This window comes from Phocoena phocoena, chromosome 15 (assembly GCF_963924675.1).
Source record: "Phocoena phocoena chromosome 15, mPhoPho1.1, whole genome shotgun sequence".
Classification (NCBI taxonomy): Eukaryota; Metazoa; Chordata; class Mammalia; order Artiodactyla; family Phocoenidae; genus Phocoena; species Phocoena phocoena.
In genome coordinates this window covers 14,893,603-14,918,756 of record NC_089233.1, presented here as the reverse complement: position 1 = coordinate 14,918,756, position 25,154 = coordinate 14,893,603, and the positions used below count along the sequence as shown (strand labels likewise).

General features: G+C 41.7%; 1 pseudogene; it reads right to left on the bottom strand.

Annotated features, from left to right (window-relative positions):
- Positions 1 to 11,233: 11,233 nt before the first annotated feature.
- Positions 11,234 to 11,307, bottom strand: LOC136135767 (small nucleolar RNA U3; annotated as a pseudogene).
- Positions 11,308 to 25,154: the final 13,847 nt, after the last annotated feature.

Sequence of the window (25,154 nt, the reverse complement as noted above, 5' to 3'; positions counted from 1 at the left end):
TTTGCACTCACAGATCTGGATTGTGTAAACTGTCAATAATACATCACTTAATGTACAGCCCCTTCTCTCAAAAAAACTTACATAACTGTGCTTTGACTTCTAATGGGCGGAACAGTTCTTGGAGCTTTCTGAGAGGCTGTTCTCAGGTTATAATCCTCAATTTGGCTTGAATAAAATTTTCCATTTCTTAGATGGACTGATTAATTTTTTGTCGACACTACACTACAAGCTTCGTGAGGACTGAAACTCTTGTTCACCCTTGTTTCCTAAGCATCTATTAATATTATAGTGCATGGTACATATTAGGTGCTCAATAAAAGTTGGGGGGAAAAGAATGAACCAGCAAAGATAACAGGGAGAATGTGTGAAAGTATGTCATGTAAACAGAGTGTAGGGACATGGGTAAGAGTGGCTGGACCTGAAGGGCCCTGTAATTTATACTGAGCAATTTGTACTATAAAATATGAATCAAACACCCCACATTGGCTGCTGGTGATTGAACTGGACTTCCTGTTCATACATTTGGTTTGACCAGCAGTTTTAAGAACCTTTGAATGTGTATGCCTTTCAGTTTGCCACAATTCCCACTGGTCCCCACATTACATGGGCCTCCTTTCCTCATTGAAGCTGGCTGCCTGCCTCACTGAGATCTGTGTTTGCTATCCCTGCAGATGGATGGGAGGTAATTTAAAGAGGGAGAGGATTTAAAGAGGGGGATTTAAGATATGAGTTCTAGAAAGATAAATCCACCCTCAGTGGCGGTGTGCTTTGAGGATTCCTCGGGAGAAGTGGATTTGTTTCATTCAAAGTGCCCTGGGAATAAAGGTAGACTCAGAAAATCAGAGGCATCAACCACATTTTGAACAGCTCACGTCTTCAGACTGCTAAGTTGGCCATTGCCGGGCTGGGTCCATCCTCTCCTGTTTGCTTTCTGAAACACAAACTGCCCTGATGAAATCTGAAGTCAGAGCTGCAACATTGACTCAGCAGCCTGCCATATTGCAAGGCCTCATGCCAGGAGCTGTGGGGGGATATAAAATGTAAGGGGAGGCTGGAATATAGCATCTCCTAGGGGATATGGCAGCCGTGGCCACACAGTGCCCCACAGAGACAGGGGGTTGGTGCTGTTAGGGAAAACTGGATTTGCCTCTTGGTAGGTGTGGAGCCAAAAGTCACGGTCAAGCCAAAGAGCGGGAGGAGGATTTATTACTTGCAGCAAGTAAAGAGAACACTGAAGATCTTTCCCAAAGCAGTGTGTCTCCCCAAACAGCAAAATTGGGGAGGTTTTAAGCTAAGGGTGTATACATATTCATGAAGGGGCTTGGGCTGTCCACAGAGTCCAAGCTTTAGTTGATTGAAGTATCAAGGGTCAGAAAAGGTCAACGTCATCATCCCTTAGGTTTCAGTTGATCTGGTAGTTGAGTCCCTGGGGGGGTTTAAATTCTGCAAAACACCTCAAGAAAGTGCTTCAGGCTAGTCTTTACCATTGAAACAGAACTTAGAGTCTTTACAACTGATTTGTTATCTTTGCTATTGTTACTTCTCTTGGTTGATAACAGTTTATTCTTTTGTTCCCCTTCTCCTACAGTTTTCCTACATTTACATCTTGAAATATTGTGTTATGCTTGTTATAACTGATGAACCACATTATTATTAACTAAAGTCCAATATTTTATATTAGGGGTCACTTTTTGTGTAGTACATTGTATGTGTTTTGAAAATGTGTCCATCATTACTGTATCATAGAGAATAGTTTCGTTGCCTTAAAAATCCTCTGTATTCCACTCTTTGTCCTTCGCTCCCTTCCCCCAACCTCTGACAAAACTAAAACTCCCGGAAAATAACATAGGTGAAAAATCTTGGTAACTTTGGACTTGGTGATGACTTTTCAGTTACAACACCAAAAGCATGATTCATGAAAGAAAAAATTGATAAGTTGGACTTTATTAAAATTAAAAACTTAGGGACTTCTATAGTGATCCAGTGGTTAAGATTCCATGCTCCTGGGACTTCCCTGCTGGTCCAGTGGTAAAGAATCTGTCCTGTAATGCAGGGGATGTGGGTTCAATCCCTGGTCAGGGAATAAGATCCCACATGCCACAGGGCAACTAAACCTGTGCGCCACAACTACTGAGCCTGCATGCCTCAACTAGAGAGCCTGTGTGCTGCAAACTACAGAGCCCACATGATCTGAAGCCCGCGCGCCACAACTAGAGAAGAGAAATCCCGCACGCCACAACTAGAGAGAAGCCTACGTGCCACAGCGAAGAGCCTGTGTGCGGCAACAAAGATCCCGTGTGCCACAACTAAGACCCGACACAGCCAAAAATAAAAATAAATAAGTAAATTAAAGATAAATTGAAAAAAAAAAGGCTCCGTGCTCCCAATGCGGGGGCCTATGTTCGATCCCTGGTCAGGGAACTAGATCCTGCATGCATGCCTCCACTAAAAGATCCCGTGTACAGGGAACTCTACTCAGTGCTCTGTGGTGACCTAAATAAGAAGGAAATCCAAAAAAGAGGGGATATATGTATACGCATAGCTGATTCACTTTGATGTACAGTATAAACTAACACAATATTGTAATGCAACTATAGTCCAATAACAATTTAAAAAATAAAAAAGTTTAAAAATTTAAAAAACAAAAATAAAAGATCCTGCGTGCTGCAACTAAGACCCAGTGCAGCCAAACAAACAAACAAATAAAATATTTAAAAAAATGAAATGAAATGAAATGAAAAACTTGGACTTCCCTGGTGGTCCAGTGGTAAGACTCCGTGCTCCCAGTGCAGAGGGCCTAGGTTCAATCCCTGGTTGGGGAACTAGATACCGCACGCACGCCGCAACTAAGAGTTCGTGTGCCGCAGCTAAGACCCAGTGCAGCCAAAATAAATAAATAAATAAGTAAATAAAATAAAGTAACTTTAAAAAACCATGCATTAAAAAAATAATAATAAATTAAAAACTTAAGCTCTGTGAAAGACACAGTTAACAGAATGAAAAAACAAGTCACAGACTGGGAGAAAATCTTTGAAAAACACATATTTGATAAAGGAGTGGTATCAAAAATATATTTAAAAAACTCTTTTAAACTCAACAATAAGAAAACTAACTTCCTGACTAAAAGTGGGCAAAAGATCTGAACAAACGCCTCACCGCAGAAGATATACAGATGGCAAATATGCATATGAAAATATGCTCAACATCATATGTCATTAGGGAATTGCAAATTAAAACAGTGAGTTACCACTACACACCTATTAGAATGGCTGAATTTCAAAGCACTGACAACACCAAACATTGGTGAGGATGTGGAGGAACAGGAACTGTCATTCGTTGCTGCTGGGAATGTAAAATTGTACAGTCATTTTGAAAGATAGTATGGCAGTTTCCTACAAAACTAATTGTAATTTTTAAGTTGGAAATCAAATATATAACTTGTCTGAGGTAAATAGTACCACAAGCAGACTTTCTTTAAGAGCCAAACAAATCTTTAAAAGCAAGTATCAATATAAGACCAAGCTTCTGGTATAGGATCAGTAGTAAAAAATAATGATGTATGCGTACTTGGATAATGAACCCACTTTGCAATAGCACAACTTTAGGTATATATTGTGGATTCTCTATAGTTCAGAATTCTGAAATATACAACAACAGGCTGATTGTCCCTAAAGAAAACTATTTTTAAAAAGGCGTAACTTAGGTGTTCTTGTATTTGACCAACTCCATCTAAGTTTAGATGTGTTGAAGGACGTAGGTTAGTGGTTTTCAAAGTGTGAGCAAAGGGGACCCATGAGGTAAAAACCATTTTAACAACAATATTAAAGACATTATCTGCCTCTCACTCTTGTTCTCTCATTAGTGTAGAGTGGAATTTTCCAGACGCTACATGAAGTGTGATATCACAACAGATTGAATGTTGATATGAGAATCCAGCTGTCTTTTATTAATCCAGACGTTAAGGAGATATGCAAAAATGTAAAATGAGTCCACTTTTCTCACTAGTGTGTTTTTTTGTTTTGGAAAGTATAATTATTTTAAAAATACTTATGTCAACCTGTAATGGTTTTGTTATTATTTTGTAATGAACAAATATTTTAAAATTCTGTCTTGGGCTTCCCTGGTGGCGCAGTGGTTGAGAGTCCGCCTGCCGATGCAGGGGACACGGGTTCATGCCCCGGTCCGGGAAGATCCCACATGCCGCGGAGCGGCTGGGCCAGTGAGCCATGGCCGCTGAGCCTGCGTGTCCGGAGCCTGTGCTCCGCAACGGGAGAGGCCACAGCAGTGAGAGGCCCGCGTACTGCAAAAAAAAAAAAAAAATTCTATCTTAATTTCTAATATGGAAACTTTTAATATATATAACTCATACAAACAAAAGGTCTTAGAGATCTTCATAAAATTTTAAAATGTAAAGGGGTGCTGAACGCCCAAAATTTGAGAACCAGTAATTTAGCAAGTCATGTGCATCTTGCTACTTGATGTATTTTTAAAAAATAAGGTATAGGATAGTGATAGTGAGATAAAGAAGAAAAACATAGGGCTCCCCTGGTGGCGCAGTGGTTAAGAATCCACCTGCTAATGCAGGGGACAAAGGTTCGAGCCCTGGTCCGGGAAGATCCCACATGCCGTGGAGCAAATAAGCCCGTGTACCACAATTACTGAGTCTGCGCTGTAGGGCCCGTGAGCTACAACTACTGAGCCCGCATGCCACAGCTACTGAACCCTGTGCTCCTAGAGCCCGTGCGCTGCAACAAGAGAAGCCACCAAAATAAGAAGTCCACGCACCACAATGAAGAGTAGCCCCTGCTCGCCACAACTAGAGAAAGCCCGCGCACAGCAACGAAGACCAAATGCAGCCAAAAATTAAAATTAAAAGAAAAGAAAGAAAGAAAAACACAGAGAAGTAAGTCCTAATGACTACTCATGCATATTCTTTAGACAACAAGAAAAAAAAAAGGCAAATAATTTTGCACAGGAACTTTAACACATTCTGTACAGTGGTCTCACTTTGCTGACATCCTTTATACAAATTCTTCCGTTTTTACTTGACTATTATTATCAGTATCTGCTTCCATGATCATTTAATCAACCTTCTTATGTGTTAACTTTTCTTGAAGGTGTTTTATCATGGGATGTAGTTATGTCGCACCAACACGGACAGTGTCATCCTTATTAAACACAAGGAATGTTTCTCTAATTTCTTTTTTATGTTTTTCATTTTTCTTGTCATCATTGTCAGAAAGTCCAGAAAGTCAATTGTACTATTTCCATCACCATTTGTTTCATTAATTTATCCTGAAATTTTGCTTCTAGGGAATTTTGCCCAAGAGGCCTCATTACAGTCTCCAATTTTTTGATGTTCGTCACCATCCTTGTCAAATAGTGGAAAGCTTCTTTCAATTCTGCACTGTTTTCCCTTCAGCTGGTCAACCATGCTGCCAGTGCCACTTGTCTTCAAGTGACAGTCACACAAACGTTCAGTTCATTAGCTCCACTCAGACTCTCTGAAATACTATTACTTCTTAATGTTTATATGTTTATATTTATACATATTTTAAGTAAAACTTACATGGAAAAAGCTTATGTGTGCATTCGCTATTTTTAAAAATTTATTTATTTTAATTGATGTATAGTTGATTTACAATGTTGTGTTAGTTTCTGGTGTACCGCAAAGCGATTCCCTCCCCCACCTCATCCTCTCTCTTGGCAACCTCAAGTGCATTTTCTATGTCTATGAATCTGTTTCTGTTTCATAAATAAGTTCATTTGTATCATATTTTTAGATTCCACATATAAGTGATATCATATGGTATTTGTCTTTCTCTTTTTGTTGTTTTTTAAAAAATATTTCATTTTATTTTATTTATTTTATTTTATTTTTTTGGCTGCATCGGGTCTTCGTTGAGGCATGCAGGCTTCTTTCTAGTTGTGGTGCGTGGGCTCTAGGACGCGTGGGCTCTGTAGTTTGTGGCACGCGAGCTCTCTTGTTGAGGTGCTTAAGCTCAGTAGTTGTGGCTCACAGGCTTAGCTGCCCTGTGGCACGTGGGATCTTAATTCCCCCATCAGGGATTGAACCTGGGTCCCCTGCATTGGAAGGAGGTTCTTTACCACTGGACCACCAGGGAAGTTCCTTTCTCTTTTTGACTTACTTCACTTAGTATGATAATCTCTAGGTCCATCCATGTTGCTGTAAATGTCAATATTTCATTCTTTTTTATGGCTGAGTACTATTCCAATGTGTGTGTGTGTGTGTGTGTGTGTGTGTGTGTGTGTATGTGTGTGTATCACATCTTCTTTATCCATTCATCTGTCGATGGACATTTAGATTGCTTCCATGTCTTGGGACTTCCCTGGTGGTCCAGTGTGTAAGACCCCGGGCTTCTAATGCAGGGGGCCCAGATTCGATCCCTGGTTGGGGAACTAGATCCTGCATGCATGCCGCTACTAAGACCCAGGGCAGCCAAAATTAAAAAAATAAATAAGTAAATACATGCTTCCATGTCTTGGCTATCATAAATAGTGCTGCTATGAACATAAGGGTGCATGTATCTTTTTGAATTATAGTTTTGTCTGGATATATTCCCAGGAGTGGGATTGCTGGATCATATAGAAATTCTATTTTTAGTTTTTTGAGGAACCTCCGTACTGTTTTCCATAGTGACTGCACCAATTTACATTCCCACCAAGAGTGTAAGAGGGTTCCCATTTCACTGGGTTTTGCAAATTCATTGGTTTATTTGATAAATGCATGTGTCCATTGGTAACCACCCAATGAGAAAGAAAATGTCATTTGTTGCAGTGAGGAGCCGGTTTTGCACTATCAGGCTTTGGCATTCTCTTGTTTTTTATTGCTGAGCACAAATCTGCTGTATGAATATACCATACTTGGCTTTTCCATTCACCTGTTTGTGGTCATTGGGTTGTTTCCAATCCTTAGCTGTTAAGAATAAAAATGGTATGAATAAAAAGACTTTGTACATGTATATTTTGTGAACATATATTTTCATTACTCTTCTAGAAAATATCTAGGTGTGAAATTGCTGGGTCATATGGTAGGTGACATTTAGCTTTATGACTAGCTGCCAGATTTTCCAAAGTGTTTTACCATCTTACATTTTCCAACGATGTGTGAAAGTTTCAGTTGCTCTTCTTTCTTGCCAACCCCAGGGTAGGCGTTGTCATTGTTTTCAATGTTAGCCATTCTAGTGGGTAGAAAATGGTACCTTGTGGGTTTAATTTGAATTTCCTTTTCAGAAAACATCATCCATCATATTAACTGAATGCTGCTCATTTGAATTTTACTGTTTTTTAAAATATACTTTATATTTATATTACTGTACAATTACATTTAATTTTCTAACTTGCTTTGGTTTTATCCTTGTACAAGGAGCTATAAGAATAAGGCATTTATTTTATTTTTTAGAATAAGGCATTTATATCTACTTTTCTGTTTGTACATATTTAAGTAACATCATAATAAAAATAATATAGGTCAACATTTGAGGCTCATAATTTTTCCTTTACAACATGTAAGTGCATTGCTCAAGTCTGAACCGCTAACCCAGCCCACACATTTCTGCCATTTAAGTCTTTGTCCACTTTTCTTTTTTTAAAAATGTATTTTATTTTATTATTTTTTTTTTAGAAGTCAGTTTTTCTTTAATTTAAATTTTTATTTTTTTAATTTAGTTTTGGCTGCGTTGGGTCTTCATTGCTGTGCGCGGGCTTTCTCTACTTGCGGCGATTGGGGGCTACTCTTCCTTGCGGTGCGCGGGATTCTCTTTGCAGTGGCTTCTCTTGTTGTGGATCAGGGGCTCTAGGTGTGCGGGCTTCAGTAGTTGCAGCACCTGGGCTCAGTAGTTGTGGCTCGTGGCCCCTAAAGCGCAGGCTCAGCAATTGTGGCGCACAGGCTTAGTTGCTCCGCGGCATGTGAGATCTTCCCGGACCAGGGCTCGAACCTGTGTCCCCTGCATTGGCAGGCGGATTCTTAACCACTGTGCCACCAGGGAAGTCCCAATACTTATTTTTAAATAAAGATGTGAGAATTGTCCTCTACTCTTTAGCTCCACGCTCTTATTTTAAAAGATAATTACAATTATCTTTTAAAATTAACAATTTGGGGGCTTCCCTGGTGGCGCAGTGGTTAAGAATCCGCCTGCCAATGCAGGGGACATGGGTTTAAGCCCTGGTCCAGGAAGATCCCACATGTCGCAGAGCAACTAAGCCCGTGTGCCACAACTACTGAAGCCCGCGTGCCTAGAGCCAGTGCTCTGCCACAAGAGAAGACGCTGCAATGAGAAGCCTGCGTACCTCAACGAAGAGTAGCCCCCGCTCACCGCAACTAGAGAAAGCCCACCTGCAGCAATGAAAACCCAACGCAGCCAAAAGTAAATAAATAAAATTTTTTAAAAAAGAGGCACATTTAAAAAAAATAAGCTTGGGGTGGTGGTGGGAGGGAGGTCACGTCATACTTTCCACTTTAATACATCATGGACACCTATGCTTATATCTACTGATCTACTTTAATCTTTCTCGTGGTCACGTCGTGTTTCATTATATGGATGGATTACAGTTTTCTAACCAGTTCCTGTAGGCTTTTAGATTCCTTCTCTCATTTGCTATGAACTCTTTACATCATTAAAAAAATGAAAATATCTCACATTTCCTGGTAACATTTTCCTCTCTAAATTTTCCCCATAAACCTTTGAATGTTGTTAACTTTTCACACACCATTTAAAACTTTTAAGAACTTATAGTGTCTGTTTGTTCCTTCTTTTTCTTCATGGTGTCTTCTGCTCTACTCTGGGCTTCATCATCTAGGAAGAAAGACTGAGGAGGCAACATGGCTCCTGCGTGCTGGGCGTGGGAGAGACACCCCCTCAGCTCTAACATCTCCTCCAGTGCCCACCCTAGGAAGGTGATATTCAGTGTTCTGGAATCAGTTCCCTCACCCCTTTATTTTGTTTTTGCCTTATTATCCCCTGACATAACTTCAACTGCTCCCTCCCTATCTGCTTCAAAATCTGTCTCTTTAGCACCAGACTCTTCCCCAGATGCCTTCTACTCCTATCCAGATAGATGCCTTGTATCTCCAAGACAACAGCTCTCCAGCGAGACTCATTATACGCACCCACAAAAACTGATTCCCTTTTTCTCAAGACCTCTTAGTCTTTCACCATCCATATCAAACCAGTCATCACAAACCTTATTGATTCTACCTTCTAAGAATCTCTGGATGCTTTCTCTTCAAGCCCGCTGTTACCGTCTGGGTTATGGCAACTGAAATTGTCAAGTCCTGTGTATGACAATTATTTAAATCTTAGTACAACAACAACAAAACCCAAAAAACAAAACATAACAGAAAAATCTTAGTACAGTTGACCCTTGAACAACATGGGTTTGAACTGCACAAGTCCACTTATATGTGGATTTTTTTCTTACTGCATAAATATATACAGTAGTACAGGATGAGCAATTGGTTGAATCCAGATGCAGAACCACAGAGGGCCAAGGGCTGACTATAAAGTTATTGGAGGATTTTTCACTGGGCAGTTGGGTGCCCCTAACCCCAGTGTTGTTCAAGGGTCAACTGTAAATAGAAATGATCTAATTTCCTCCCTTCCTCTCTGTTCCTCTCCCTCCCTCCTTTCTTCTTCTTTGTCTCCCCATCCAATCCATCATCCATGCTGCCCCCCAAAGTTCTCTCTCCAAAAGGCAGATTTGGTTGTTACTCCAAAACTGTAAGATAATAAACTTGTGTTGTTTCAAGTCACTAAGTTTATGGTAATTTGTTACAGCAGCAATTGGAAATTAATAGTGGGGGTGGGCATAGACAGCAGTATTAAGTAGAGTTGTCAGGGTTGGCCTCATTAAAGTAAAAATTAAGCAAAGTCTTGAAGGAAGTGAAGGAGCTAGCTAATGGTCTACCTGGGGGAAGAGCATTTCAGGTAAAAGGAACAGAATGAAGGCCCTAAGAGGGAACTGTTTGGTGTGTCTGAGGCTTAGGAAGGAGGCCAGTGGAGCAGAGAGAGTGAGGGAGAGAGAAGTGGGGGAAGAGGCCAGAGAGTTGACAAGCTGGGGTCCGTGCAGATCATGTGAGCCCTTGGAGGTCATTGCCAGGATTTGGCTTTTACTCTGACTGATACGGAAATCAGGAAAGGGTTCTGAGCAGAGAGGTGAGACAATCTGTCTCCTGATTTAAAAGGACCCTCTGGCTGCTCTGAGTTGAGAAGACTCCAGGAAGATTTGGGTAGAAGCAGGGAGACCAAGCTATAGCAACATGTGGGTGGGAGATGATAGTGGCTCTGACCAGGGTCATAGCAGTGGTGAGAAGTGGTCAGATCCTGAATACATTTTGATCATCAATGGGATTTCCTGACAGACTGGATATGGGGTGTCAAGGTTGAGTTTTATTTTTGTGGAATTCTTTTTTTTTAAATAACCTTCAATATTCTCCTTTTATTAAAATGAAAATATTTTAAATATCAGAATACCTTAGATAGCTATAATTAATGTACTACACTGTAGTTCATTCTAACTTCTTTATATACATAGAACAGTGAGACTCTTACCCAAGGTTGTAGCTCACCTCTACTTCCTCACAGACTTTTTTTTTTTAACATCTTTATTGGAGTATAATTGCTTTACAATGGTGTGTTAGTTTCTGCTTTATAACAATCTGAATCAGTTATACATATACATATATCCCCCTATCTCTTCCCTCTTGCATCTCCCTCCCTCCCATCCTCCCTATTCCACCCCTCTAGGTGGTCACAAAGCACCAAGCTGATCTCCCTGTGCTATGCGGCTGCTTCCCACTAGCTATCTACCTTACGTTTGGTAGTGTATATATGTCCATGCCACTCTCTCACTTTGTCCTAGCTTACCCTTCCCCCTCCCCATGTCCTCAAGTCCATTCTCTAGTAGGTCTGCGTCTTTATTCCTGTCTTGCCCCAGGTTCTTCATGACCATTTTTTTTTTTAGATTCCATATATATGTGTTAGCATATGGTATTTGTTTCTCTCTCTCTGACTTACTTCACTCTGTAGGACAGACTCTAGGTCCATCCACCTCACTACAAATAATTCTATTTCATTTATTTTTATGGCTGAGTAATATTCCATTGTATATATGTGCCACATCTTCTTTATCCATTCATCTGTCAATGGACACTTAGGTTGCTTCCATGTCCTGGCTATTGTAAACAGAGCTGCAATGAACATTGTGGTACATGACTCTTTTTGAGTTATGGTTTCCGAAACTTCTCTAGTAACAAACTATAGAAATGATCCCTGAAAGTATAGTCTTTATTTTTGTGGAATTCTTAAATGATTTTTAAAAATAATGCTGCCTTTCCCAATCCTACCAAGAATGGGAAGCTAGATTAAAGAAATCTCAAGTCAGACCAGTCCCTCTTTGACTATACAGCCCTTATAACACCCCAACCGTACAATCAGGTTTTTGTTGCTAAGGATTAGGAGGGACCCCTGCAGTTGGTGCCTGTTGTTGTTGTTTTTCACCTATTAATGAAACTTACTTTATCATTCTTTAAAAAATTGTTATTTTATTGAAGTATAGTTGATATACAACATTATGTTAATTTCTGCTGTACAACAAAGTGATTTGGTTATACACATATATACATTCTTTTTCATATTCTTTTCCATTATGCTTTATCACAGGATAATGAGTATAGTTCCCTGTGCTATACAGTAGGACCTTGTTGTTTATCCATTCTCTATGTAATAGTTTGCTTCTGCTTATCCCAAACTCCTACTCCATCCTTCCCCCACTACCCCTCCCCCTTGGCAACTACAGTCTGTTTTCTATGTCTGGGAGTCTGTTTCTGTTTCACAGATAAGTTCATGTGTGTCATATTTTAGATTCCACATCTTTATCATTCTTGATAGTCTTGTATACATGCAGTTTTGGGAATTCTTTGAACAGCTTGTAACATCTTATTGGTTCCCTCATTAATTAATTTTTCCCTAATCAGTTTTGATAAATGAGGAAATAAAATTATGTTGTTTGCATATTTTATCCAAGATTGGAGTCATATTGGCAACATCAAATCAATGCTTGAACAAATGTGAAATTAGAGCTTTTTTAGCCTGCAACATTCTGGGTGTTGTCATTAAAGAAGATGCCGTTTTATTTATTTATTTACTTGTTTATTTATTTTTTCAAACAGTGAAGAGAGTTAACCGAATTTTGGCTACATTTATTGATACATAATGTTTATTTTTATTTAATTTTAAAATATTTATTTATTTATTTTTGCCTGCGTTGGACTTTGTTGCTGTGCGTGGGCTTTCTCTAGTTGCGGTGAACAGGGCTACTCTTCCTTGCGGTGTGCGGGCTTCTCATTGTGGTGGCTTCTCTTGTTGAGAACACGGGCTCTTGGCACGCGGGCTTCAGTAGATGTGGCACGTGGGCTCAGCAGCTGTGGCACATGGGCTTAGTTGCTCTGCGGCATGTGGAATCTTCCCTGACCAGGGCTGGAACCTGTGTCCACTGCATTGGCAGGCGGATTCTTAAGCACTGCGCCACTAGGGAAGTCCCTCACTGTACTTCTATCAAAGAAGTTTATTTAAGTCTCTCCTCTTCTGAACATCCATAGATTTTACTCTCACAGACCATATCTATTGTGACATCAGGCAGAGAGGTCACAAAATCCCTGTAACATCAATTTCATTGTCCAAAACCCAGAAAAATACATACTATTTGAGCATCATGGGAATATCACAGTGCAGTCCCAAGATGATTTCAGCACACATTTCAGCACACATTTATATATATATATATATATATATATATATATATATATATAATATATATGATGATTTCAAGATGATTTCAGCACACATTTATATATATATATATATTATATATATATATAATATATATATATATATTTATTTATTTATTTAGGCTGCACCAGGTCTTAGTTGTGGCACGTGAGATCTTCATTGCCGTGTGCAGGATCTTCGTTGTGGCATGCGAACACTTAGCTGCGGCATGTGGGATCTGGTTCCCTGACCAGCGATCGAACCCAGGTCCCCTGCATTGGGAGCATGGAGTCTTAGCCACTGGACCACCAGGGAAGTCCCTCAGCCCACTTTTTTAAAGCATGCTTAGTACAATATTTTAGTAGAACTGAGATGTTTGGAGGGTCCCTTGGAGATTTGTAATAAGAGAATGTGACCCATATCTCTCAGGTTATTCAACCTAATCACTAAATGATTAATGATTCAAGTCCTTTCTCTACCTCTGGGTATATAGGTGATTTTGAACATGGCAGATCCTTACGGTAGAGGGCGAAGAGTGGAGACTGAAAGTTTTGTCTTTGCTGTAAACGAGCCTGCCAGACAGATGACCTGGGGAAGGCCATTTAGTCTCTTTGAGCTACAGTTTCTCATTTGGGATCAGAGTTAAATATCACTAAGGGGCTTCCCTGGTGGCGTAGTGGTTAAGAATCCTCCTGCCAATGCAGGGGACACGGGTTCGAGCCCTGGTCTGGGAAGATCCCACATGCTGCAGAGCAACTAGGCCTGTGTGCCACATCTACTGAGCCTGCGCTCTAGAGCCCGCGAGCCACAACTACTGAAGCCCGCATGCCATAACTACCGAAGCCTATGCTTGTGGAGCCTGTGCTCCACAACAAGAGAAACCATCGCACTGAGAAGCCCTCTCACTGCAACGAAGAGCAGTCCCCGCTCGCCGCGACTAGAGAAAGCCTGTGCACAGCAAGGAAGACCCAACGCAGCCAATAAATAAATATAAATAAATAAATAAATAAATATCACTAAGGTTCTTTCCAACGTAGAGAGAGTAGTATTTTCTACCCAAAGACCTGAATTTTAGTTTTTAGGCTTTGCCATTTATTAGCTGTGTGATCTTGGACAAATTACAAAACCTCTTTGAACCTCTGACTTCTCACCTGAAAAATGGGGATAATCATAATTTGCAAGTTGTTCCAAGCACCAAATAAACTGATATGTGGGCTAATACTGTCTAATAAACCATAAAGGAACACTAATGCAGAGGTATCAATTTTTATTTTTAAGAGTAGCTGGTCATAAGGGAAAACAAGATAAAACACAGTTTTGAGTTGTGTTCTTGGTTTCTTCAGAATTTGCAAAAACGGAAAAATTGTAAATATGCTTACTGGGCCTTTATAGCAACAAGCACTTAGTTTGAAATACAGTATTAATGGCTTATAATATATAGACCGGTGCCCTCTGGGAATGCTTGGTCGTGGTGAAGAGAGCCTATCAGCTCTGATATGGAGGTGCATGGAGCCCAGCATCAGGGAGCGGCTGGGTTATAGGTCTCTAGCAGGACACAAAACACAGCACATCAGGCGGCCATGAAACAGTTTGATTCTTGGGACCTTTTTTTTTTTTTAATATATTTATTTAGTTTGTTTTTGGCTGCATTGGGTCTTCGTTGCTGCGCGGGCTTTCTCTATTTGCGATGAGCGAGGGCTACTCTTCGTTGCGGTGCGTGGGCTTCTAATTGCGGTGGCTTGTCTTGTTGCGAAGCACTGGCTCTAGGCACGCGGGCTTCATTAGTTGTGGCACGCGGGCTCAGTAGTTGTGGTGTGCGGGCTGTAGAGAGCAGGCTCAGTAGTTGTGGCACACGGGCTTAGTTGCTTCCACAGCATGTGGGATCTTCCCGGACCAGGGCTCAAACCCATGTCCCCTGCATTGGCAGGTGGATCCTTAACCAGAGCACCACCAGGGTAGTCCATGTGGCCTATCTTTAAAGCCAGCAATGGCTGGTCGAGTTTTTCTCCTGATGCCATCCCTCTGGTTCTGCCTCTCTCTTCTGCATTTAAAGGATCCTTGTAATTACACCTGGCCCACCTAGATAAGATTTTCCACCAAAGTAATCTTCTTTTAAGGTCAGCTGATTAGCAACCTTAATTCCATCTGCACCCTTAATTCGCCCTTCCTGTGTAACATAACATAGTTACATGGGGATTAGAACGTGGATGTCTTGGGTGGGGGGCATTATTTTGCCTCCCACAGTGATGATTTTGTCATTGTGCTAACAAGACCAAGTGCTGAGCTCAGCACTGGGAAATTAAGCATGAATAACTCGTGCTCCCTAATCTCCATTCATTCATGGGGGAACACCTCACCTAGGTTTGGCAAATCAGAGTGGGCTTCCAGGAGGAGGTGATGTCAAAGCTGACAAGTGTCAGATGAGCAGGAGCAGAAGCAAGGCCAGTTGAGAGTAGGGGTTTAAGCAGAATGTTCCGAGCAGAGGGGAATAACACACTCGAGAAGCTCCCTGAAGAGAGAGCATGGGGGATTTGGGGGGCAGAAGAGATTCAGGAGGGCTAGACAGCAGGTAAAATGGAGAGGGGAAAACAGTGATGCTGCGAGGTAGGACAGAGCAAGGACCGTTATGGAGTTTGGACTTTATCCCAAAGGCAAGGTATTTAAATGGGGGAGCGACACGATCAGATTCATGGGGTAGAGGCATCACTTGGGCTGCTGTGTAGAGAAGGCACTGACAGGAGCGGACAGCTCAGTGGGAGAGCTAGAGGGACCCAGGGGAGAGGCCGCGGAAATGGAGAGGCTGGATGGATGGATGTAGGAGACGCTGAGGAGACAGAATCATCAGGAGTGGTGAATGGAGTTAAAGGGAATGCCTGGGTTTCTGTTTGTGCTTTTTACAGAGACAGAAATGCAGAAATAGGGTCACATTGTGGCGGCGGGGGTGGGGGTGGGACGGTGGTTGTAATAAGATGCTTTTAGGACGCGTTAAATTTGGGATGCTTGTGGCCGTCCTAGTGTGGATTCTGGTAGGCACATCAGTATGGAAGTCAGAGACCCAGAAGAAGAGTCTAGGATGAAGATGGCTATTTTGGTGTGATCATCAACTAGATGAAAGCCATGGGAGGGGATGGTTTCACCCAGGAAGAGGGTGCAGAGTGAAAAGAAGTCACAGGATAAGGAGCACAAACATTGGAGGGGCTGGAAGGACAGACTCAGCCGCCTATAACCGGAGGGGCCAGCTTCCTTTCCCCTCCTTCCTTCCACCCTCCCTCTCTCCTTTTCTTCCCTTGTTTCCTTTCTTCCTCACTCCCTTCTTTGCTTCCTTCCCCTTCCTCCTTTTCATTATTCCATTCTAATTCAGTCCAAAATTAGGCTTGACAAGCCCAAATGAGGTGGTCATGGTGGCCTGTGTGGGGACAGCAAAGAAATGGGGTGGCAGGGAGAGCCCACCGGGGTCACCTAATTGGCGACATAGAGAGGATCGAGCACGTGGAGATGGATTCTGAATATATATTGAGATACTGGGAGCCAAGTTGCTCACTGTTGGAGAAGAGAGGAAGAAATATGGTGGAAAGGGGAAACGAGAATGGGCCCTCTGTTGTTGGCTTGGAATTGCAACTGTTGGTGTAAATTCATGCTTTATAATGTAGAAAGATATACCTATAAAGAGAGATATAAAAGTGTATGTGGGGGGTATACATATATTTATTCCCTGTTCCATCTACTGAAAGAGCCTGGGAGCTGTGACTCCTGATAGCAAATGAAACCATGGCTCCTTGAGAAATGACTAATTTCAGTCAAGGCTTGGGAATGTACAAGATGGACCTGGAAAATTTTGCTGTGGAAGAAGTGTTCAAATAATGATGGGAACGTGTCAAAAGACACAGAAGGTGATTTGAAGGCTCTCACTTGCCAAATCTGAGATAATTTGACCACAGACGTAAATAAGGATAATAATTGATTAAAACCAATTGAAAAAATACAGAAATTCATGAGTCTACACGGATCTAAAAAAATGAACAAATAAATGGGGAAGAGAAACTCTTCTTCATATAGTAGAATGTAAATCAACAAATGCAGAAAGAAACCAAGAGGGCCTAGAGATAGGAGAGAATTGAAGAAACATAATGGAAACCAGAAGAATGACATGTATGGAGGAGGGTGTGGTCGACAGTGTTGATTATTACTGAGGGGAAGAGCAAGGTAAATTCTAGAAAAGGTCTTATGGCTTTGGGCCCATGGAGGTTGTTGGTGAGAATCTATTGAAGCGGGTTGAGGAGGGGAATGGGGAGGGAGAAAGTGGACACACTGGGCACAGAGAATTCCCTGAAGAAATTTTGCTATGAAGTGGAAGAAATAGAGGGGTAGCCGCAGGGAAACACACTGAGTTTAGGGAGGGCTTTTCGAAATGGAAGAAACATGAGTAGTTTAAATGCTAATGAGAAGGAACTAAAAAAAAAAAGGGACAGGTTAAAGATACAGGAAAGTGGGAAGAAAATTGGTGTGAGGTTCCAGAGAAGGCAGGAAGAGAGGAAACCCCCCAGATGGGGGATTAGCACTTTCTTTATAACATGAGGGAAGGAGGAAAGGCAGAATACAGGATAATATGTAGATTTAGGGGCAAAAAGTTGAGAGAGTTTGTGTCTGATGGCTTCCAAGTTTTTGTGAAATAGGAGATGGGGTCACTGACGGCAAGTGAGGGGCAGATGAAGAGCACAGAGAAGCATCTGGAAAACGTGGGAGATAAAAAGCTGGCACACATGCAAACAACTCCTTGGTAGTATCAGGGTTCCAGTGGAGGGTGACAGTCATCAAGTTACAGTGGCCCCAACCTATGTGGTTATGGGGTCTTTGTCCTGTCCTTCTCAGACTGGCTCTGCAAACCTGAAAGGGCCGGCTTTCTTTTCCTTCCTTCCACCCTCCCTTTCTTCTTTCATCCCTTCTTTCTTTGGCAGGTGGAAATGATGTATCATGTACCAGTTACCAATTGATGTCTCTTAGCTCCAAATCCACCCTTCATGGTCTGCTTTGCAAACGTGGAGATGGGTCCTTTTAAGCGTTTCCTTGTGAGCTGATGCAATATTAAGTATTGTCAGTAGAGGGCAATAGAGATCCATTGCAGGGACACAGGGCTTTTCTTTCTAGTTCAGGTGTACTATTCCCAGGCACCTGCGGTGCGCGGTGGTTAGCAGCACCTAACGGCCAGCAGCTTTCCGCAGCACACGCCTTGGGTGATTTTATAATGGACTGCCTCCAGTGAGACATATCTTCATTAACCGCTTAATCTAGCACCCCGAAAAGTAGATTTCCAGCAAGTCCCAGGAGGCGGATTTCTATCACACCCCACCCACCACAACTCTACCATCCAATTACTCAGGACTGTGCCCGTCCCGCCTCCCCACCAATGTGGTCTGGATCTTAGCCCTGAGGGGCGGGGGGATCCTTCCTTAGGGATAATAGCTACTCTTTACATCTGCTGTTCTTATATTCTTTAGAGTTCTCTACTTCTTACTAGCCAGTCCTTAGTTCTTCTGATCCTGTGTTACAATAAGTCTTTATTTGCTTAATTTTTGTGTGGTTTATGTCTCCTGATTGGATCCTGACAGATACAGGTTTGGTACAAGCAGTGGTACCAGGAGATAGACTTGCAAAGATGGGATTTGGGGGTAGATTTGGTCACGGCTTTGGCTTTGAGTGCAGCGCTGAGCTCCGTGTCAATGGAAAATGGGATGCCGGTAATTTATCACATGAAGTGAGGTTGCAGTTAATCAAGCTATTTGTTGTTTATTGTGATGAAATGCCAACCGAAGTACATACCTTGGAGGCTAAGTGGCTGCTGCACTTGACAGTTACAACAGTAATGATGACTTTGAAGGCTGTGGTATGAGACGGCTTCTTGTGAGTGTACTTAAGCACTTACAGAGAGAAGAACCACAAGCTCAAGTGATTAACTCTCAGCTTAAGTCATGGTTTAAGAACCTGAGATTGCCATGATAGCCCTCTTATTCTTATACAAGAATCTCTTATTTCTTGTAACAACAGGGCTAATATTGTTGAAAATCAAACACAAATTTAAGTATGTGGGTTGTTGAATTACAGCAAGAGTTGAGCTCACAGTCTCACCACGTTTCTCATGTGAAAGTTAGGGCATAAATTGGTAAAGAATGGGATTCTAAAACTTGGAATGGGAATGTATGTTTGGATCCAGATGAAAGTGATGATTTCTCACGGAAGCTGAGAAGCCAAAGGGGTGGATTATCCAGTTATTAATTTATTGCTTCTCAGATCCAAATCCATCCTTCATTGCCTGCTCTGCAAAAATAAAGATGGGTCCTTTAAATATGTTTTCTATGCCAGCTAATATGATGTCCAGCTTTGTCAGCAGAGGTACTGAGGAGATACTGCAAGCGGAAGAAGTTTTCCTTCCTGCTTCTGATGTGCTTCTGTTGGCAGACTCCTGTGATGTGAGCAGCTTCTCCAGGACCCAGCTCTTGCTTCACAGGTAGCTTCCTTATCCTGGATGCTGTTTCCACTCAGTGATTCAGTTGACCCGAGAGTCAGTTGAAATTTCAGTTTCCCCTACTGTCCCATATGTTGACCACCAGGTCAAGTGGATTCTGTCTGCTGAATATTTCTCATCCCTCCTTCCCTCTGCCCCCCACCCCTACCCCCTCTCCATGCCCACTCCCACTGCTTCTGTTCAAGCCTTGCTTGCAGGGTTTGAGTAGCTCCTAGCCTACAGCCTCTGCCTGTATTTTCATCTCTGTTAATTCACTCTCCACACTTCAGACAGAGTGATTTTACTAAAATAAAATCGGATCCTGTTGTTCCCTAGCTTAAGTTCTTCAGATGGGTTCCTGGTGCTTATAACAGTGGTCTCCAAACTTTGTTCCTACATCGCATCAGTGAAATGTTTTTGAGCATGCAACCACAATCTGTGTACATTAAGTTATATATATGTTCTGCTCTACTTAAAGTTATGAATATGGGGGGAAGGATAAATTGGGAATTTGGGATTAACAGATAGACACTACTGTATATGAACTAGATAAACAACAAGGACCTATTGTAGAGCACAGGGAACTATATTCAATATCTTGGAATAACCTGTAACGGAAAGGAACCCAAAAGAGAGTATATATATATATATATATATATATATATATATATATATATATATATACATACACACACACACGGTTTTTTATATATATATATAACTAAATCGCTTTGCTATACACCTGAAACATTGTAAATCAACTATAATTCAATAAAAAATTTAAAAATACATTCCAGTGGGTAAAAATTATGAATATGATAAAATATATACAAAAAAGGAATGAAAATGTGCAAATTAAAAATGAATAGAAGTAGTTCTGGTATTTTCTTTCCACACTCAATAGTTATTTTTGGAATCTCCTGGGGGAGTATTTGCCCATTTTGAATACCATTTATTAATTGGACAAATGAACTGCTTACCTTGGCATATGAAGCCTACATGATATCTTTTATTTGACAATAAAACTTGGCTTAGGGACTTCCCTGGTGGTCCAGTGGTTAAGACTTCGCCTTCCAATGCAGCGGGTGTGGGTTCGATCCCTGGTCGGGGAGCTAAGAGCCCACATGCCTCAGGGCCAAAAAAACCCCCGTAAAACAGAAGCAATATTGTAACAAATTCAATAAAGACTTTAAAAATGGTCCACATCAAAACAAACAAACAAACAAAAACTTGGCTTAAAAACTGCCTCTCTAGGGGATGTATGTATACGTATAGCTGATTCCCTTTGCTGTACAGTATGAACTAACAAAATATTGTGAAGCAACTATACTCCAATAAAATGTTTTTAAAAAACCACCTCTCACCTGTGCTACCTTCTCTTACTTTTCCAGCTGAAGTTGGAGACTTCTGCCCGAGATCCTGTGGCCGCTTTTTTCATATTTTTACCATAGCATTTTCATTCGTGGCAACTCCAGAATCTCCACCTCAGAAGACATAGAGGCAGAAATCTGGTTGGGGTGGTTGGGTTTGGAGGGAGCTTCAGCTACCTGATTTGTCTTACTACTAAACACACACTTTTTGCTTAGATTGTAGGGACTTTTTGGCTGTGCCACCCAGGCCCACGGCAGTGAAAGTGCCAAGTCCTAACCACTGGACCACCAGGGAGCTCCCATTTAGGGACTTCTTTGGCGTGACTTTAGTGGAGGTGTTGAAGGTGATGAGGCTACTGAAGCACCCTGGCACCCACCCCTTGGCACACCTGAGTTTGGTGCGAGGCTGTCAGGGTCTGTTTATAGGGGCAGAAAAGAGCACCAAGGCACACATGTCTGGTTCAAGGGTGATGGGCCAGGATCAAGGGAAAGTGGTTCTGAGTTGCCTTCTCAGTCTGTTCCTCTCATCATCTTCCAGCCCACAGCCCAGAGAGAAATGCTGTTAGAGAGGCAGATGGGGCCAGACGCTGCAGGGTCTCCCAGGCCATGGTGAGCCATTCAGGGTGTGTGGTGGGACCCCACTGTAGGGTTTGGAGCCAGGGAATTATATGGCTTGATTCATGTTTTACATCCACTACTCTTTGTCTTGTGGAAACAAGATTGTAGAGGGACACGTGGAAGTAGGGTCAGATTTGTGTGGGTCCTGTGGCGGCGATGTGACCTCAAGTGGACCATGGCCCTGGTAATCATTGCTACATGGGGCCCTCACGATGCTGGGAGACATGATTACGAGCATGCCACATCAGAGGAAGATCCAGTGGGGTAGCCTAGAACACGTGTCACACACACCCTGGGCAACTCAAGATTTTATGAGTTGGGAGTTCCCAGAGAGCAAGTTGGGTAGGACCAAAACCATGACATTCTCTTACAACTATGATGGTGGACTCATTTTTCATCTCCAGGCTCGTGTTAGCATGGCCTGGGAAACATGGGTGACACTTTTATTGCCATTTGCTTTTCATCTATCATTAAGAATTTTTGATCCATATAGTGTGACTATATATATTTGAATACCCAGAAACTGATAAGTTTCCTCAGGCTTTTGAAACAACCCTTGTAACAAACACTAAAGAAGTACAGATTATCATTGCTAATGAAAGTGGACAGAGGTGATGAGTCAATAGTACTTTGTACTTCAACCACCTTCCAGCAGAGCATCTCAAAGGGCTGGATATATATCTGAACACCACACCCTTTCACAGAGGTCAGGAGGCTCTGTGATGATGACTTCTCTTAAGACATAAGTATGACCCTTGTCAGGGTGAAGTCACCAGCTATTTCCCCAATCATAGAGATATGGAATAACAGCTTTGTTCAGGACATGAGTATTGCATTTGGCTTGTCATAACAGTTTCCTGGCCTGGGCAGGTGGAGTATTGCAGAAGTGTGTGTGTGCGAGCACTCACGTGCACACGGTGGGGGTGGAGGTGGTGGTTGAACTTGATAAAACCAGGAGGAGGCAGGCTGCTAAGCGGGACATTGGCTTTGGCTTTGGGAAAAGTTCTCACTCTGCCCTTCCTAGCTGTGTGACTCTAGAAAATTAACAAATACCTGTGGGCCTCAGTTTCCTCTTTTGGAAAATGAAGATGATAATTCCTCCCTTGATGAGTTAGTTATATGTGGATTAGATGATCCAATATGTGCAAAATATCTAATACATAATAGGGGTTGACTAAATATTTCCTGTAGCACATTCTTAATGACTGCTTAATTTAAGAATTTTTAGAACGACTATTGTTTTTGTAAAAATAATTTGAGATTATGTAAAATTCAAGTCATATACAAAAGCACAAAGAAGAAAGTAACAAATCATAAAATTTCCTACCACCAGGAAATAACTTTTTAACACTAGGTGATAATCATTTCATACCTCTTTCTGTGGTATGAAATAGGTAGTTTAATAGGTAGTTGGATAAATGAATGGATTAAAAATAACTTTACATATTATATATGTATTTTAGTTGAAATACAAATGTGAACTTTAATTTTCCTTGGGAGCTAATGAAACTAAAGTAAGATGAAAGATTTTCTGAACTTCAGAGAAATGCTTATGTACAAGTGATATTTGTTTCTTTGAGATTCATTAAGGTTGTGAAAAAAGGATCATAAAAAATCTGATGATTCTTTTTATTTTTTTAAAGGGACACAGCACATTTATTTTATTTATTTATTTATTTATTTTTGTTGCAATACGCGGGCTTCTCACTGTTGTGAGCACAGGCTCCGAACGCGCAGGCTCAGCCATGGCTCACGCGCCCAGCCGCTCCGCGGCATGTGGGATCTTCCCGGACCAGGGCACGAACCCACGTCCCCTGCATTGGCAGGCGGACTCTCAACCACTGCACCACCAGGGAAGCCCATGATGATTCTTTTTAAACTGCAGTGTCCGTTTTAGCTCATATTTATTTCCCAAATTGGTACATGTTTGAGAGTTTCTGCTTAAAGCTTTTATACTTGGGATGACATCATTTTGGATGGAATATTGTTGATTCATTTTTTTTTCCAGCCCTTCCTTTGAGCTGGTAGAGACTATGGAAAGTTCTGAGGTTAGCTGAAGTTTCTTCTCAGATGTAGGTCATGCTTTCCTGCCTGAAGTCCTGTGGAATGCTTTCTCTTTCCTTGAAGTTCAAGAGCTTAGCCAGGATTTTCTCTGGGCCAGTCACTCTATTAATTTTTCAAGGTATTTGATGAGCCCTTCGACGGCTGATTTCCTCCTTCTGTATCTCTGCATACTTTTCCTGTTTCCTTTTTTAGGTTCTCTGCCTCTGAGTCATCAATTACAACCAAGCGTTGGATCGTCTCTTTCTAATTTCCACAATTATGATTTTTTCCAGGTGCTTTTATCTATTTCTTTTCTCCTGTGAATTCACTATGATTATCTCAAACACGTCCTCCATTAATCTGATTTTTGATCATGTTGGTTCTCTTCCTTGTGTCTAATTGATTAGATTTTCATGGTGGTGTTTTGGTCCTCTCTTTGCTTCCTTTTTTTTTTTTTTTGCCACTTGTGGGATCTTAGTTCCCCGACCAGGGGTCAAACCTGGGCCCTTGGCAGTGAGAGTGCAGAGTCCCAACCACTGGACCACCAGGGAATTCCCTCTCTTTGCTTCCTTAGTTCTATAATTTCCCTTTTCATCTCATACTGGGGTGCTATTTTCTTGTCCTTGTGCTCTTATTTCCTGATTCATCTATAGTGCAAAGCACTTGTAGGGGCATTTTCTTCCAAACAGCGTTCTAAATGCTGCAGCATCTCTAGGACTGGTCCTTTTCCCTTCTCTGCCTACATCCTCTGGCTAGGTGATCTCTTCTATCCTATGATTGAATGCCATGTAGATGCTTATGACTGGCAAAGTTATACCTTTAGCCCACACCTATCTCTTGAACTCAAATTAAAATTCAGCTGATTTCTTGACATCTCCACTTGCAAAGCTAATATGCATCTCAAAATCCAAATGTCCTGTACGAATGTCTTGGTTTTCTTCTCCCACCTCCCAGTCACTCTTCCTCCCTCAATCATCTCCATTAGAGTAAATGGCACCAATATTCACCCTGTTGCTCAAGCAAAAGGCCTCACAGACAGCCTTCTCCTCACACCCTATGTCCAGTCCACGACCAAGCCCTATTATGTCTACCTCCCAAGCGTGCCCTAGCATTCTGCACCTCTTTCATCTCCACCCCATTGTTATTTCCTGCTTGGATATTCCACTGAATCCTAACTGGTCTCCCTTCTTCCACCGTTGCCCCCCTATAATTTATTCTCCACTTAGGAACCAGGATGTGGTGGTTTAAAACGTGTTTGCAAATTCTTTGACGCATCTGTCATCAAGATGTGGAATCCAGTTCCCCTTCCCTTGAATATAGACTTAGTCACATGCTTCTAAGAATAGAATACCCATGCCTTCAAGGCTAGATCGTAAAAGATGATATGGTTTCCACCTGCGCTCTCTCCTGTGATGGTTGCTCTTGGGACCTGTTCCGCATTCCTTAATGGGGAAGAGGCCCAGGCCACGTGGAGAGGTTGCCTGTAGATGTTGCACTGGACAGCCCCAGCAGAGGTCCCAGCCAACAGCCCACTTTAACCACCAGATATCTGAGCAAGGAAACCCTGAGATGACTCCAGCCCAGCTGTTGTTTAAAGGCAACCACATAAGAGACCTCGATCAAGAACCACCTAGTTGAGTTTAGTCAGCCCCCAGAACTGTGAGAATGATAGTGAGTGTTGTGATTGTGATTTTACATCACTAAGCTTGGGGTGGTTTGTTACACAGCAATAGATAACTGATACACTGAGTGACTTTCAAATATAAATGAATTATGTGACTCCCCTACTTGACAGCATTGAATATTTTAGAATTGAGTTTATTTTTTTATTTTTTT